The sequence below is a fragment of the Balaenoptera borealis genome (assembly GCF_965194805.1).
Source record: "Balaenoptera borealis genome assembly, chromosome: 2".
Taxonomy (NCBI): domain Eukaryota; kingdom Metazoa; phylum Chordata; class Mammalia; order Artiodactyla; family Balaenopteridae; genus Balaenoptera; species Balaenoptera borealis.
The window spans coordinates 55,414,678-55,432,763 of NC_138867.1; the positions used below are offsets into that span (position 1 = coordinate 55,414,678).

The following is an 18,086-nucleotide window of genomic DNA, read 5'->3' on the forward strand; positions in this document are numbered from 1 at the left end:
AAAAATTATAAAAAAAAAAGAACTGCTTTTGCTGCATCCCATAGGTTTTGGGTCATAGTGTTTTCACTGTCATTAGTGTCTAGGTATTTTTTGATTTCCTCTTTGATTTCTTCAGTGATCTCTTGGTTATTTAGTAGTGTATTATTTAGCCTCCATGTATTTGTATTTTTTACAGAGTTTTTCCTGTAACTGATATCTAGTCTCATAGCATTGTGGTAGGAAAAGATACTTGATACAATTTCAATTTTCTTAAATTACCAAGGCTTGATTTGCGACCCAGATATGATCTATCCTGGGTAATGTTCCATGAGCACTTGAGAAGAAAGTGTATTCTGTTGTTTTTGGATGGAATGTCCTATAAATATCAATTAAGTCCATCTTATTTTATGTATCATTTAAAGCTTGTGTTTCCTTATTTATTTTCATTTTGGATGATCTGCCCATTGGGGAAAGTGGGGTGTTAAAGTCCCCTACTAAGATTGTGTTACTGTTGATTTCCCCTTTTATGGCTCTTACCATTTGCATTATGTATTGAGGTGCTCCTATGTTATTTGCATAAATATTTATAATTGTTATATCTTCTTCTTGGATTCATCCCTTGATCATTATGTAGTGTCCTTCTTTGTCTCTTGTAATAGTCTTTATTTTAAAGTGTATTTTGTCTGATATGAGAATTGCTACTCCAGCTTTCTTTTGATTTCCATTTGCATGGAATATCTTTTTCCATCCCCTCACTTTCAGTCTGTATGTGTCCCTAGGTCTGAAGTGGGTCTCTTGTAGATAGCACATATATGCGTCTTGTTTTTGTATCCATTCATCCAATCTATGTCTTTTGGTTGGAGCATTTAATCCATTTACATTTAAGGTAATTATCGATATGTATGTTCCTGTTACCATTTTCTTAATTGTTTTGGGTTTGTTATTGTAGGTCTTTTCCTTCCCTTGTGTTTCCTGCCTAGAGAAATTCCTTTAGCATTTGTTGTAAAGCTGGTTTGGTGGTACTGAATTCTCTTAGCTTTTGCTTGTCTGTAAAGGTTTTAATTTCTTCTTTGAATCTGAATGAGGCCTTGCTGGGTAGAATAATCTTGGTTGTAGGTTTTTTCCTTTCATCACTTTCAGTATGTCCTGCCACTGCCTTCTGGCTTGCAGAGTTTCTGCTGAAAGATCAGCTGTTAACCTTATGGGGATTCCCTTTTACGTTATTTGTTGTTTTCCCTTGTTGCTTTTAATATTTTTTCTTTGTGTTTAATTTTTGATAGTTTGATTATTATGTGTCTTGCCATGTTTCTCCTTGGATTTATCCTGCATGGGACTCTCTGTGCTTCCTGGACCTGATTGACTCTTTCCTTTTCCATATTAGGGAAGTTTTCAACTATAATCTCTTCAAATATTTTCTCAGTCCCTTTCTTTTTCTCTTCTTCTTCTGGGACCCCTACAATTCGAATGTTGGTGCATTTAATGTTGTCCCAGAGGTCTCTAAGACTGTCCTCAATTCTTTTCATTCTTTTTTCTTTATTCTGCTCTGTGGTAGTTATTTCCACTATTTTATCTTCCAGGTCACTTATCCGTTCTTCTGCCTCAGTTATTCTGCTATTGACTCCTTCTAGAGAATTCTTAATTTCATTTATTGTGTTGTTCATTGTTGTTTGTTTGCTCTTTAGTTCTTCTAGGTCCTTGTTAAACGTTTCTTGTATTTTCTCCATTCTATTTCCAAGATTTTGGATCATCTTTACTATCATTATTCTGAATTCTTTTTCAGGTAGACTGCCTATTTCCTGTTCATTTGTTTGGTCTGGTGGGTTTTTGCCTTGCTCCTTCATCTGCTGTGTGTTTCTCTGTCTTCTCATTTTGCTTAACTTACTGTGTTTGGAGTCTCCTTTTCACAGGCTGCAGGTTCGTAGTTCCTGTTGTTTTTGATGTCTGTCCCCAGTGGCTAAGGTTGGTTCAGTGGGTTGTGTAGGCTTCCTGGTGGAGGGGACTAGTGCCTGTGTTCTGGTGGATGAGGTTGGATGTTGTCTTTCTGGTGGGCAGGACTGCGTCTTGTGGTGTGTTTTGGGGTGTCTGTGACCTTATTATTATTTTAGGCAGCCTTTCTGCTAATGGGTGGGTTTGTGTTCCTGTATTGCTAGTTGTTTGGCATAGGGTGTCCAGCACTGTAGCTTGCTGGTTGTTGAGTGGAGCTGGGTCTTAGTATTGAGATGAGATCTCTGGGAGAGCTTTCACTGTTTGATATTACATGGAGCCAGGAGGTCTCTGGTGGACCAATGTCCTGAACTCGGCTCTCCCACTTCAGAGGCACAGACCTGACACCCAGGTGGAGCACAGGGCTCAGAATAAAAGGGAGAAAGAAAGAAAGAAAGAATGAAAAAAATAAAAAGAAATAAAGTTATGAAAATAAAAAATAAAAAAATTTTAAACTAATAAAAGAAAAAGAAAGAAGAAAGAAAGAAGAGAGCAACCACACCAAAAAACGAATCCACCAATGATAACAAACGCTAAAAACTATACTTATAAAAAAAAAAAAAAAAGGACAGACAGAACCCTAGGACAAATGGTAAAAGCAAAGCTATATAGACAAAATCACACAAAGAAGCATACACATACACACTCACAAAAAGAGAAAAAGGAAAAAAAAATATATCTATATATAAAAAAAGAAAGGAAGAGAGCAACCACATCAATAAAGAAATCTACCAATGATAATAAACTCTAACTCCTAAACTAAGATAAACATAAAACCAGAAACCAGTCAGTTGCAAAGAGCAAACCCCAAGTCTACAGTTGCTCCCAAAGTCCACTGCCTCAATTTTGGGATGATTCATTGTCTATTCAGGTATTTCACAGATACATCAAGTTGATTGTGGAGATTTAATCCGCTGCTCCTGAGGCTGCTGGGAGAGATTTCCCTTTCTCTTCTTTGTTTGCACAGCTCCCGGGGTTCAGCTTTGGATTTGGCCCCACCTCTGCGTGTAGGTCGCCTGAGGGCATCTGTTCTTCGCTCAGACAGGACGGGGTTAAAGGAGCAGCTGATTAGGGGGCTCTGGCTCACTCAAGCCCGGGGGGAGGGAGGGGTACGGAATGCGGGGCGAGCCTGCGGCAGCAGAGGCCAGTGTGACATTGCAACAGCCTGAGGCACTCTGTGTGTTCTCCCAGGGAGGTTGTCCCTGGATCACGGGACCCTGGCAGTGGCGGGCTGCACAGGCTCCCGGGAGGGGAGGTGTGGATAGTGACCTGTGCTCGCACACAAGCTTCTTGGTGGCTGCAGCAGCAGCCTTAGCGTTTCACGCCCATCTCTGGTGTCTGCGCTGATAGCCGTGGCTTGCGCCCGTCTCTGGAGCTCGTTTAGGCAGTGCTCTGCATCCCCTCTCCTTGAGCACCCCGAAACAATGGTCTCTTGCCTCTTAGGCAGGTCTAGACTTTTTCCCAGGCTCCCTCCCAGCCAGCTGTGGCGCACTAGCCCCCTTCAGGCTGTGTTCAAGCAGCCAACCCCAGTCCTCTCCCTGGGATCTGACCTCCGAAGCCCGAGCCTCAGCTCCCAGCCCCCACTTGCCCCAGCCAGTGAGCAGACAAAGCCTCTCAGGCTGGTGAGTGCTGGTCGGCACCGATCCTTTGCACGGGAATCTCTCCGCTTTGCCCTCTGCACCCCTGTTGCTGCGCTCTCCTCTGTGGCTCCGATTCTTCCCCCCTGCCCACCCCACAGGTCTGCACCAGTGAAGGGGCTTCCTAGTGTGTGGAAACTTTTCCTCTTTCATGGCTCCCTCCCAGAGGTGCAGGTCCCATCCCTATTCTTTTGTCTCTGTTTTTTTTTTTTTTTTTCTTTTGCCCTACCCTGGTACATGGGGAGTTTTTGCCTTTTGGGAAGTCTGAAGTCTTTGTCAGCATTCAGTAGGTGTTCTGTGGGAGTTGTTCCACATGTAGATGTATTTCTGATGTATTTGTGGGGAGGAGGGTGATCTCCATGTCTTACCCCCCTGCCGTCTTGAAGGTCTCTGGTCCCTCATCGGGTTTTAATTTAATAATTCATGTGTCTTGATATATGGACCGAAATTTCTCATAAATTATAAAAACTTAGCTAAAGTTGTTTCAATTTCTGCAGAACTCTGCAGCTTTTTAGATATATTGTGATACCTTGCCTTGAATCACATCTCAATAAAGATTCTTATAAATTATTTCCAAGCAGGCGAACTTTTTTGACTGTCATGTGTTAGGAACCATCTGGGAGTAAGTAGTATCAACTTATGACTTCTCAGTGACACTGAAAATATATTCCGAGGATACCTGATTCCAGTGCACATTGATTATGTCTGCTAATGTCCTAGATCTTTGAGGAAATAATAAACACCTGCATACCTGCTTCCTTGGAGCAGACTCCTTTATTTGCTTGGCAAACATTGGTTTATGGGCTACCCTGAAAACAAGGCTGAGCCCAGAAAATGGACAGAGAGAATGCAGAAGTGTTTCTGGATAGAAAACCAGGGTATCCAAATTCCCATGGAACCAAATTTTAGATAGAGAAGTACTACTGTTCATTTGATCCTGCATATTCTGCACTGGAGTTTCTCTTGGCGGATCACAGTAAAGGTCGTAGGAACTGTTAATGCCCGTGATCTTCCAATATCATGCCAAGAGACAAGGCTTAGAAGACAGACAGTGCTCTGGGATTCAGACTGAAGGCTTTTGGAGCAGTTTTTATGCATTCTTAGCAGTCATCTTTGTTTGGTTCTATTTTTCCTGGTTTCTTTGAGTCATGAGCCCCCCAGGTGCTCAGCTGAGCCTTGAAGGTGTTTGTTTGAATCAAGGTCAGACTGGACACTGATGGTCACCTCTCAGCCCACTGAAGTCTTGAATGTACAGGGGTGGGAGGCTGCATTATCCCCAACATACCCAACCTTTAGGCAGTGGGGTGTAGGGATATGTGTGACCACAAGGTACTGCTTTTCTTCTTTTGAATTTGGAACCCCTCAAACCTTTGTGAAGGGCATCCCAGTGCATCCAAGCTGCTGAATACCACTTCCCTGGACTCTCTCCAGGTTTTGAGAAGGGTGTCACAGGGAAACTGTGGACGTCCAGCATGCCTGAATGGAGGAGAGGAAAATGCACCCTCTAGCCCTGCCAGCGGGTGTCAGTGAGCCCTCAGAACAGCAGTCTCTGAAGGGGTCTTATTTAGGACCCTCCTTTAGGGAAACCTGCCTATGCAGGTAGCCTCCACTCCTTCCCTCCCCATCAAGAATATGCATGAATTTGGCTATAATTAGGTCACAGAGCAGATGCTATAAATCATGTCATTACCAGGGGAAATGATATATGGCACCACGTAACCACAGGTACAGGGTTTTACCCCCATTTGAAGCTTCCTGCTTACATTTACCAAGAGATTGTATAAAGCTAATATAAAGCTGAAATACTTGCCTTCTTTTTTAAACAGAGCTCTCTCAGGAACAGACGTTATCTCGCATGGGACGACTGGCTTTTTGTGCCAATGATGATTAAACAACAGCAACTAGAAAATAGCCTTGGTACTCAATGCCCGTTGCCATTTCTCATTACTGTCAGAATGTCTTCAGTTGCCCAGGGGTGTATTTTTTCCTTGTTGTTATTGGTTTAATTATGGTGATGCCATCCTATGGGAGAGAACTAATTAACCTTCTGTCAAGAAATCATCTGCTATATTGCATGCGACATTAATGGCTCTGTGTGTTGCAGGGCAAGTTCTTAAAGGTACTTTGCTGTTTTGTTATTGTTGTCGACACCTTGAGAGGAAACAGCTTTCTATCAAATATGGATGTATGCAACCCTCTGAGGCAGATATTGGTATTGTATTGCTGTTAATAATTATTATAAATAAAATGATGATAAACAGAGGGTTAGTGAACTACCAAAAATTTCTCACAGGACTGTTTACTACCTGGAGTAAGTGGAAAGGAGAGGTTGAAGTGGGGTGGGGGGAGAAGGTGCAGGGAGCTGACATACGCTGGCGGCCACCACACACAAGGCACTTCGTAGCTCCACAACCCTGCAAAGGATGATTTATTCTCCTCATTGTATAGATGAGAAAATTTGAGGTCCTAAAAGGCTGTAAAAGAAGCACACAGAGCCAGTGGTCACACTGAGACTGTCATGATATCAAAGCCTGGGCTTTTCCCACAAAAGCAAGTTACAATCACGTAGCACTTGAGACCTTCCTCGGCCCTCTTCTGTCTATGATGTCACTCACTGCCACAGCTGTCTGATTTACGGCTTATCTGTAGCAAATATTTAGGTCTTTGCGTAATGAACTATTTAAATTTTATTCCCAATTCCATTTTATATCCCAAGTCTTGTTTTTTCTTGTCTTAGTCCCATTTTGGGGGCCAGCTTATATTCTTATATCAATATATTCACGGGGGCTGTCTTAACTCTTTTCTGAAAGAGCATAAGGTATAAATAAGTAAAAATGATTTTCACGGTAATCCTGTAAGGTAAATGTAATCATCCTCTTTATTTTATATTAGAGAAGTCACTTGCTTAGGTCACACACCTATGCAGAAGAAGAATCGAACCCTGAACTTGGTTCTTTTGATCTCATGCTTGTTTCACTTACACCACATGGCTTATTTTTAAAAATACTAATAATGGAGAAAAAAGCACTAGAATCAATGACATATTCAATGCTTAGCTTTTGCTGAGGAGTAGTAGAATAATATCCTCTTTGAGGAAAGAGAAAATGAGTAAGAAGGAACATTTTTGCCTACATGGCAAGCTGAAAGCTAAGCTGGGCATAACGTTATTAGAATATTTCTGTAGACTCAAATACATTAATTTTTGTAACCTACTTTTATTGTTTGGGCCTATTATTTCACACCAGTATAGGAATAGTTTACATACCTGAGTTGGTGACCGAGATCTTATTTCTTTACTGGACCCTTGAGTGCGGTGACTTCACCCTCATTAGTACAGTTACTGAAAGTTTACCCGGGATCTTCTGAACACGAGGCGCTGTATACATTTTTAAGGCACAGTGTCTTCTCTGTTGAGCTTAAAAAATGATAACAGCCTTACATCTATTGTAAAACAAGATAGTGTACAAATAAGTGTTACTTCTGAGCAAACAACACTAGAATCCACATTTATATATAAATACCTTTTTGTTTTTTCAATATTTGAGACTTCTGGAAGAAATCTGAGGGTTTAGCCAACCCCCGCCTTCTCCCAATGTGCAAATGAGAAAACTAAAGCAGAGGGAAGGAAAGTGATTTGCTTAGAGTTACCCAATAGGTGATAGTCTCTAAGTGTTGAAAAACTTGGGTGTGAAGACCAAGATAAGACCAATGTCTTATCTTGCAGACATTTTTCAACAAATTTCTGTACCACAAATCCATATGGAGTTTGTCACTTCACTTTGGAAAAGTCAAGTAAAGTTGACTGCTGCTTAAGGGCACATTTTCCCAGGATGGTGATGCAAAGCAATGTACCCAGCTAGTCCTTGGATTACTTTTCCTGTCCTAGCTGTATCATGAAAAACGTCACTCATCCCACCTAAGAAGCTAGAAAGTTCCTTATAGGAAGAAATATCTTCTGAGCCTTGGAGGCAACCCCTAATAATAATGTATTTCCCTTTCTAAGAGGAAGTAATACTGAAATGACTTGGTCAGATTTCAGGACACACTGATGGAGCCACATTTTCTAGTGGGAGAAGTCCCACACATGGGCATGGCTGTGTGCTGCTTCCTCCATCTGAATAATGTTTAGAACAAGAAATTGGCCCTGGATTTGTTTTCTCTTCCTCTTCTGTCACCATGCTCTCAGCTAGGTAGGATCTCTCTCTCCTCTTCACAAAGAAACATTCAAGTATTGGGGAGTTCTCCTTACATTGAACTTGGTGACTGGAAAAGAAAGACTGTTCTGAAGTCTTAAGCCTTCATCAAGGACTCTTGTCAAATTTACCAGGGAACTCTGCTTTGTGGGTTATGTGTACCTGGCAAGTGGTAAGGTGGGGTTTTATTTCCCAGTTCCCTTTGTCCTATGTATACACATCCCACAGGAAACCACAAAGCTGGAGGTGAGGGATGGGGGGCAGTGGTGAGGAGGATGAGGGGCAGTGCTTATTAAAGCCAAGGCGGAATTCGGGGCTTCCTGTATTACTCTGTGTTGCCATGCCACTCTCTTACCTCAGTTTCTAACATGTCTCTCTTTGGATGCAAATGAGAAAGCAGTTCTCCTTGGGAGCTATAATGGGGAAGGCCACTCTATGAATGTGGAGGTGTGGAAAAAGGAAGTGAGAGACCAAATAGGTCCCAGCCCCATTGTGAGAGCCTAAGATAGAGACAGTTTGAAACCTGCCCTGTTTCTGGATTTTCTAGTAATTGATCTAAAATTTTTCCTCTACTATTCAAGCCTTTTTGAGCTGGAGTTTCTGTTCTTAGCAACGGAAGTGATTGTAAACCTGCAAGGATGATTTCCAAGACAGGAAAGTTTGGATGAGCAGAGGAAAGGAAGAAAGGAAAACAAGCAATCAGAGCATGGCCAGACAAAGAGAAACTTGCTTTACTTCAGAATTTGCCTACAGCAGATCTTGATCCCAACTCTATCTCTTCTGTCTTCCAAAGTATTTCTGGGGTCAGTGTGGGAGTATGGCGACATCTTTCACTTTGATAGGAAACAATGCTAACTTCACCTCCATTTTCTAGCACTTCCAGGAGTGTGGCCTTACCTAGGACTTAAGCCCTCACACACCTGATTACCTTGTGTGTAAAAGAAGTATAATACCTGCTTCACAGAGATGGGGGAGGAATGAATGAAATAACACATGTAATTCATAGCACACAGTCTGTGCTCAATACACATAAATCTCTTCCTCTTCCTGTGGTGATCTGACAAAGGAAGGCTTAACAATTAAGTCATAGATGGATGTTGAAACATCTATTCAAAAGTAACTAAATCTATATAAATGCAAATGATGTTTCTAATGTAAATAATGTAAATGATGTTGCTACTAAATTTTGTAAGGCCTAGAGTTTTGTATAATTAATTAATCACTTTGAAAACAACTTCTCAACAATAAGAATCCCAATGAGAGAGCAAAATGTGTCTTTTGAAAGAGGTACTGATGAATTTCCTGACATTCTCTTTTTAATTGGAACAGTTATGGTACAGTTACATGATTTTGCTCCCCTAAAACCTGGTGGGGCTGATTGAAGGATAACTAAATTAATTAGGAAAGAAATTATTATTTTTGATGAGAAAATATGGAAAATACTTGAAGTTCTGTTTTTTTCACTATAAAATCCTACACATTTATGTATATGAAACAACACGTTTTCTTCTGGACGTTTGAGTGAATGGGACCTGGCAAGATCTAAGTCCTGTGCTGTTTGCCCATGGAAAACCAAATGCTTTTCTTAAAGGTAGTTGATCTATCAAGTTTAATGCAAATTCCCAATGTCCCCTCCATAACCAGTAGGTGCAAGTGATGGCATATGTTTACAATTCATTTCCGTTTGAGTTAAATCTGTGGACCGCCTATTGTGTGCTTGCTAGAGGGAGGTTTTACAGCTTGAAGTTCTATCCCAGAGCGTTATTGTCTCTGTGGTCTGTTTTAGGATTCCTCCTTAAGTTTATTACCAGAGTTTTATATATGTCATTCATTTCCTATTTTATGCTGTTCCAAATTGTAAACATGCCACAAGTAACTTCCCTTTTTCTTCTTCTTCCAAACCTTATTTATTTTCTTTGGAATGCTTACAGACACATCTTGATATTCCAAGGAGCTGTCACTTACATGCCCCTCTGGGATCAGACTGACTTTGACCGTGAGAATTGGCATCTTTGAGATCTCATGAGAAAGGGCTCCACATCAACATTCCAGACCTGGGAAATGCCATCCCATTGCCCCATCAAGTGAATGTGGGCCACAATGAGACAGAACGTTGGATATTCTGTGATTCTTTGTTGCTGTGGATGAACATTTTTTTTTGAGTAACTTTTTATTTGGGAATAATGTTAGGTTTACAGAGAAGTTGCCAAGATAACACAGAGAGTTTCCATACACTCCTCACCCAGTTTTTCCTAATGTTAACATCTTACATTACCATAGTACATTTGGCAAAATTAACAAACCAACATTGTTATAGTGCTATTAAGTAAACTCCAGATTTTATTTGTATTTCACAAGTTTCCACGTTAATGTCCTTGTTCTGTGCCAGGATCCAATCCAGGGCACCACACTGCATTCAGTTTTCATGTCTCCTTAATCACTGGTCTGTGGAGCTTCTCAGTCTCTCTTTGGTTTTTAGGACCTTGACAGTCTTTTGAAGAGATCTGGCCAGTTATTTTACCAGTGTCTCTCATTTTGGACACGTCTGATGTTTTTCTCATTGGTTAGCCTGGGGTTATGGGATTTTGGAAAGAAAACCACAGAGGGCATGCCTCATCAACATGCATGTTCTTGGGGGTACACGTTATCAACATGACCTTTCACTGATGAGGTTAACCCTGATCATTTGGCTAAGGTAGCCAGGTTGTTCCACTAAAGTTTTTATTTTTCCTTTTCTATACTCTAAACTCTATCTTCGGATGCAAATCACTAAGTCCAGCCCATGCTCAAGGCGGGAGGGGTTGAAGCTCCAGTTTCTGGAGGGAGGATATCTACTTATAGTTGTTGGAATTCTTCTGTAATAAAGATCTGTCCCCTCTCTCCTGAATGATTTTTTGAGACGTCAGTGTAATGAAAATCTTCTGAAGCAGTAAAAAGTCTAGTGCTGTTTGTTTGGGAGAAGTATAAATTTTGATTTTCCCACCTGTTTCCTTGGGAACATTTGGAGACGTGAGAAATTTCTGAGGCAGTTATTTCTGCATCACACAGACAATGGGACCACATGCTTTAGATCCTCTCTGGCATTTTCCCAAGCAGGTTTTCCCCATATCCAACCCCCTACTCCCCAGAACCTGCACTACTCCTTTAAGATCATGCCCCTGGTATCCAGGACCCTGGACTTTTCTGCTCAAATGGCCCTCCATATCCCTCTTCTCCAGGTCTGTCTCCAGAAGGCATCCTGGGCCACTGATGTGGAAACTTCTAGGTCTGAAGGGTGGTCAAATGACTGCTGTGGATGGAGTCTGGATATGTAACCTGGGTGTCCACATATGTGTGGATAGAGGTGCAGGATAGAGCTGGGTTTGGGAAGACAAGGGGGCAGTCCTCAAGTCAGAGGCTGGGGTTGGTTCTCCCCTAGATGCCATCCTCTGATGTCATGTTCTGGTACAAATTATGAGTATTCTGCTTTGGAATCTGGCCATCCAGGTTGTTGAAAAGGAGTATCTGTTAAGTAGGAGACTAGAACATATTTAATAGTTTCCTTCTGTGAGTGATAATTCAGATATATGGCATGAGGGCCTCCATTTATACTCTTGCCCTAGGCTCTGAAAATATTTGAAGCAGACCTGTTTATGTACGAAGTTGCACATGAGAAAATTTCAGGGCTCTTGGCCATAATCTGCTCCCCAACTCCAGCACTCTGGAATACCATGACCTCCAGACGGCATCTAGCACTATGCCTCTGGGGACTTCCCTTGGGACACAGTTTTTTAAAAAATTTATTTATTTTATTATTTATTTAGTTTTATTTATTTTATTTTTGGCTGTGTTGGGTCTTCATTGCTGCGTGTGGGCTTCCTCTAGTTGCAGCGAGCAGGGGCTACTCTTCATTGTAGTGCACAGGCTTCTCATTGCGGTGGCTTCTCTTGTTGCGGAGCACAGGCTCTAGGTGCGTGGGCTTCAGTAGTTGTGGTGCGTGGGCTCAGTAGTTGTGGCTCGCGGTCTCTAGAGTGCAGGCTCAGTAGTTGTGATGCACGGCACAGCATGTGGGATCTTCCCAGACCAGGGCTTGAACCCGTGACCCCTGCATTGGCAGGTGGATTCTTTTTTTTTTTTTTTTTTTTTTTTTTTTTTTTTTTGGCAGGTGGATTCTTAACCACTGCGCCACCACGGAAGTCCTGGGACACACAGTTTAAATTCCTTGGGAGGCATGAGTGGAGGGGCTTCTCTGCTGTTATCATAGAGGGTTTGTCTTTGCTTTCATCTACCTAGAATCCCCTTTATCAACCAAAATCTTACTCTCACTCTTCTTCACCTTTCCAACACTCTATTATCTGAAATTCTACTTTTTCCATGAAGTTTTCCTTGATTCCACAAATCCCTTCTTCAGAAATATGATATTGTTACTCCTTTGTGGCTGTGGGTTTCCACAGGTCACTGCCCCTTTCCTCTGGGTACTTTGAATGCAGTTGTAACATGAGGCCGCCAGGTGTAAATAGTGGCTCCTGTACTAGGGGTCTGCATGCCCCCAACTCTAGGATCAACCCAACGCACAGTCAACAGAACTCAGCATGGTTTTACACTCAATGTGCTAAGCACATTCTATTTTAAAGTCTATTTAAATAAGATATTATATTAGAGTACGGCTGAGAGAAATGCTTACGAATGAGTACAAATAGATGGTTATTCACTAATCGTTATTGATTCTTTAATCAAATCATGATTTTCTCCTAGGTTTATTAGGATATTTTCTGTAATTCATCTGCAATCACTTATCTGATTCAAAAGCCCTTTGGGGGAAAGATGAGAAGCTCTAGGATTTCCAGTAACCCTAGGAGGTGCCAGAAACCTGTGGTTAGAGTCTAATCGAAGAGACTTATTGGCTCTTAATGGTCACTTTTCTTTTCTAACCATGCGTGGCACCTCAGCTCTCCTCTTTCTTATAATCTCTCTGTTGTTGTTTTTTTTAAGTACCTATAAAAGGACTGCCTTTTCATTGTTGGGGTGAAGCCAAAATCCACAGAAGACAGGTTAACCAGCGAATGATGTCCAGTTTGGAAGGAACCTGTCCTCCTTTATGGCCCCTCCTAACATTGTAAATTATTAAAGGTATATTATTCTTACTGAATTTTTTTTTTTACAGTTGTGCTTCTCTAAAGACCATATAGTCCTCTTCTGTGTTTACTAATCATTGCTTTTGAAAATAATAGAACATACCTAAAAGAGCGTAAAAGGCATCAAGGTTTTAAAACAGAGACATGAAATGATTTCATCATAAAACTTCTATAGCATATATTTTCAATTTGATATAGTTTAACACTTAGCTATATTCTGTCTTGCACTATTCTTTGTTTCATTCATTCATTCAACAAAACTATATTAAGCATCTACTATGTTAGGTTGTATTCTAGGTGCTAAGAGTAAAGCAGTGAACACACAGACAAAAATTATTGCTCTCACGAAGCTTCCATTTTGGGGAACTCAGACTGTAAAAAGAAATAAGTGAAATACACACTCTGTTAGATAGTGAAAAGTGTTACAGAGAAAAATAAAATGGGACACAGGGTTACAGAGTGTTGGAGCAGGGGATGGGGATTTGTGGTTTAAATAGGATGATCAAAAAGCCCTTACAGCAAAGGTGATATCTGAGCAAAGATTGCTAGAGGTGAGGGAACAAGGCACTTGGATCTGAGAGAAGAGGCATAGGAAACAGCAAGTTCAAAGTCCCCGAGGGAGCAGGCCTGGTGTGTTTGAGAAGCAGGGAGGAAGCTAGTGGTTACAGCAGTGAGTGAGAGGGAGTCAGGGAAGAGGAGGCTGGGTGCCAGGGGGGCCAATTCATATGGGGCCTGCTTTGGCTTTCTCTCTAGTGAGATGGGAGCTACCAGAAGGGTTTGAGAAGAAGAATGATAAGATCTGACTTAAGCTTTCAAAGGGTCACTATGGTGCTTATGCAGAAGGGTCCAGGTAGAGCAGGAAGAGAAGCCAATGGCTAGTCAGGTCAGGAAGATGCTGCAGTAATCAGGTGAGGGGCGATGGGGACTTGGGCCAGTGAGGTCATGATGCAGATGGTGAGAAGAGGACGGATTCTAGAGAGATATAATTATATATGTGTGTATATGTACACTTCTTAATAACCAGTTTATTGAGATATACCATGCAATTCACCCATTTAAAGTGTACAACTCAGTGGCTTTTAGTATAGTCACAGATTTGTGCAACTGTCACCACAACCAATTTTAGAACATTTTCATCATTCCCAAAAGAAATCCTGCACCCCTTAGCCATCATTCCTCAATCTTCCCTCAGCCCGAAGCAACCCCAATCATGTTCTATCTCTATAGATTTGCCCATTCTGCACATTTCATATAAATGGAATCAAACAATATGTAGTCCTTTGTTATGGCTTCTTTCACTTAAAATATTTTCAATCTGGATATATTTTGAAGGTAGCATTGAGAGAATTTGCTGACTAATTGTATATTTGGTATGAGAAAGTGGGAATAAAGAATGATGCCAATGTTTTTATTTGAGCAACTGAGATGGGGAAAACTGTAAGAGGTACAGGTTTGGGGGATTATTAACAGTTTATTTTTAGACATGCTAATTTGAGATGTCTATTGGATATTTAAGGCGAGAAGGTGAATTGGCATTTGATACATGATTTAGGAGTCCAGGGGAGGAGGTCTGGCTAGAGAGAAAAACTGGGGAGCCATCAGCATGTATATGTAAATTTTATCTTAATGAGATTGTTAGTTCCTGGAGGTCAGAGGCCATTTTATATACTGATGCCCTCCAAGTTTCAGGGATCTTCCTTACAGACATCTCATGTTCATAGTAGTGAACTGTTGTACAGAAGCCGGCCCAGTCTCTACTTCTACCAATCCTGAGGCTCAGCCCAGGTCTCAGACTCCACAGGAGGGACTTTTTTGACTTGCCCAAGGCAACTCTTTTAAGCTATCCTGTCCACTTCCACAATATCAGGGGTGCTTAATCTGGAACTGTCCTCCTTGATCCGTTCTTTGCACTTTGCTTTTCCCTACTCATAACTCTCCCAACAACTGGCTCTTTTTCTGCTTTGTCTTACTCTTAGTATTTGATGGACAGTATCATCTTCTCAATTGCATTAAGCCTTGGGTTGTCAGATCAGCCATTCCAGTTCTCCACCTCATTACCTTGCTGTAGAACAACCTGAAATGCTTCTCTCTAGTCAACCAGCCCGCGGCCATCTTACCTGTTGCTCCTTTCCTCCCAGGCAGTTTCTCAATCTCAGTACTATCACCATTTGGGGCCGCATTTTGAGTTTCTGTTGTGAGGGGCTGCCTTGTGCATTGCAGGATGTTAAATACCATCCCTGGTCCTTACCCACTAGATGCCAGTAGTACTTCTCCACCAGGTATGAAAACCAAAAATGTCTCCAGACATTGCCCGATGTCCCCCCATGGGGAAAATCACCCCCAAATCCCCCATTTTATAAAACACTGCCCTAAGGGAAAATGTGGTAATTCTGACTGTGGCCCCTTCCAGTTCTAAAATTCAGTGATTCAATTATTCAATTATATCTATTTTACGCAGTCTTTCGTATACAGAGCCTTTTAAATTCCTTCTAGTATGCCAGGCTCGCTAAACTTGTGATCACTTTCATGTTTCTTTCTCTCTTTTGTTTTTTCCTTTCTTTTTTCTCCCTCTTCTGAGTTCACCTGTGAGCCACAGAATGGTGATACATGTGGAAAATAAATGTGAAAATGAAGGCACACCTACATGTTTTGTAATAAAAAGGAAAATCAGAGGTTTTAATAAACTATTATGAAGAATTAATGCTGTCCATCTTTTTTTTTTTTTTTTTAATTTTATAGCTACTTTTATTTTTATTTATTTATTTATTTTTGGCTGTGCTGGGTCTTCGGTTCGTGCGAGGGCTTTCTCTAGTTGCGGCAAGTGGGGGCCACTCTTCATCGCGGTGCGGGGACCGCTCTTCATTGCGGTGCGCGGGCCTTTCACTATCGCGGCCCCTCCCGTTGCGGGGCACAGGCTCCAGATGCGCAGGCTCAGTAGTTGTGGCTCACAGGCCCAGCTGCTCCGTGGCATGTGGGATCTTCCCAGACCAGGGCTCGAACCCGTGTCCCCTGCATTAGCAGGCAGATTCTCAACCACTGCGCCACCAGGGAAGCCCAATGCTGTCCATCTTTAAAGCTCTTAGAAATATACAGAAGTCAGAATCTGTAATATTATCTGTTCCTACCTCCTAATTGTCTTCTGATGCAAACTATTCCTTAAGCACCAAACATCAAGTTGAATAAAGACCCATTTGGACTTAATTTAACATTGTTGCTGTTGATTAGTAGTATTGTAAGAGTAAGGCTTCCCACTCTTGAAGTCCAGCCTGGCAACAGTGGGAACTGAAGGAATTGTTTGGGAATAATACACTCGAAGTTCCAATAAATGACTTTGAAATGAACTCTTGGGAAGCAGCCTCTAAGCTGGTGACAGCATCTGCTTTTTATGACTGACACCACAGAGTCGGTGAACAGAGGCAGGCGGTGAGTTCTGTCGAAGTGCAGGTGTTCCAAGGTGCCTTTAAAACAGTTTCTTTTCTGGCTCATGAGATGGAGAATTGAGAACAACAGTGTTAAGAATGGTTCCTGGCACCACCCAACAGCATCCATTACATTTTTCACTAAGTGCTGCTTTGCTAGGTATTGTGAGGAGTTAAAAAAGCAATCGTGGTCCTTAAGTAATATTCTGTCTATTAAAGCAGGCAAGAAAATAGGAAAATGTACAGAGAATGCAAATATATATAACTGCATCTATGTTGCCATCACGCTGAGAGCTAAATCATTGTTGCTGGTGGGAACAGAATGAATAAGGAGACCCAAGTGGGGCCAGTCAATAACCACCCAGAATAAATTGCTAATCAGAAGCGAAGCTAGCACAGGCTGATAAATAACAAGGTTACCTGATCTGAAGAAAGAACCTGCTTCCCCTCATGTCAGTAATTATATCAATACAGAGAAAGAGACAACTTGGCTTTTGCTGGGTTACAGCCAGATGATGTTGTAAATCAATTACACGTTCGCAGGCACCCTCTCCTACAGTCGCCTGGCGGGGTACCAGCGGCAGCTGATCCCCATTTGCAATGCCCGAGCAGCTGACTGATTGCCTTTGTACCTAGCATACGCCTGCGCAGGAAGCTTGGGCTCAAGTCTATGTAGAGCCGTGCTTTCAGACTTACCGTGCCCACTAATTACCTGGGGACCTTCTTAAAATGCAGATTCTGATTCAGTAGGTTTGGGGAGGGGCTTAGGAGTCTGTTTCTAATAAGCTCCCAGGTGATGCTGATACTGCTGACCCGTGGAACATCCTTTGATTAGCAGACTGCTGGGGAGAGAGAAGCGAAATTGAAAGAAGTGGGAATAGAAGGAAGAAACGTGTGGATTTAATCTTTCTCTCCAGTCCCTCTTGTCTTGGATTCTTCTCTTTTCTCCCTTCGGGGCTCTTTACCTCTTCCCTTCCCTCCCCCCATCTGCCTGTATACACACTAGGGCAAGAGATCCTGATTCAGTTGCCTTGGATTGGGGCCTGGGTACTGGTATTTAAAAAAATTTTTTTTTAAATAGTAATCTTTTATTTATTTATTTATTTATATATTTTATTTTTGGCTGTGTTGGGTCTTCGTTTCTGTGCGAGGGCTTTCTCCAGTTGCGGCAAGCAGGGGCCACTCTTCATCGCGGTGCGCGGGCCTCTTCACTATCGCGGCCTCTCTCGTTGCGGAGCACGGGCTCCAGACGCGCAGGCTCAGTAGTTGTGACTCACGGGCCCAGCTGCTCCGCGGCATGTGGGATCCTCCCAGACCAGGGCTCGAACCCGTGTCCCCTGCATTGGCAGGCAGATTCCCAACCACTGCGCCACCAGGGAAGCCCCTGGGTACTGCTATTTTTAACCAGATGATTGGCTCCCCAGATGACTGTAACATGCAGGTGGATTTGAAAGATGCTGATTTATCGTCTTTTAAAAACTACTTATTGAAATTGTCTTAATTCAACACATGGAATTACTGTATGCAATTAAATTAATAAATGATTTTTGTTGATGATAAACTACATCTATCAGGTAACAGAGTTTGTCTTTGCCTAAATTTGGATGAGAAGCAGAGCAGCATTGCTTGTTCCCTGGACTCCTGGGGCCTCACAACAGCCTCCTAAGAGGACCCCCTCCCCAGTCCATCCTCACGCTGCAGCTGCTTCCCTAGGTTCTAGACAGCCTGTTGGAATTGCCGGGAGCTTGTTCCGGTTGCAGA

General features: G+C 42.1%; 1 long non-coding RNA gene across 1 annotated transcript; it reads left to right on the plus strand.

Annotated features, from left to right (window-relative positions):
* Window positions 1-3,623: 3,623 nt before the first annotated feature.
* On the plus strand, window positions 3,624-15,959 carry LOC309619416. The gene is made up of 2 exons (XR_014238938.1): window positions 3,624-11,888; window positions 11,937-15,959. It is a non-coding gene; the product is annotated as an uncharacterized lncRNA (long non-coding RNA).
* Window positions 15,960-18,086: the final 2,127 nt, after the last annotated feature.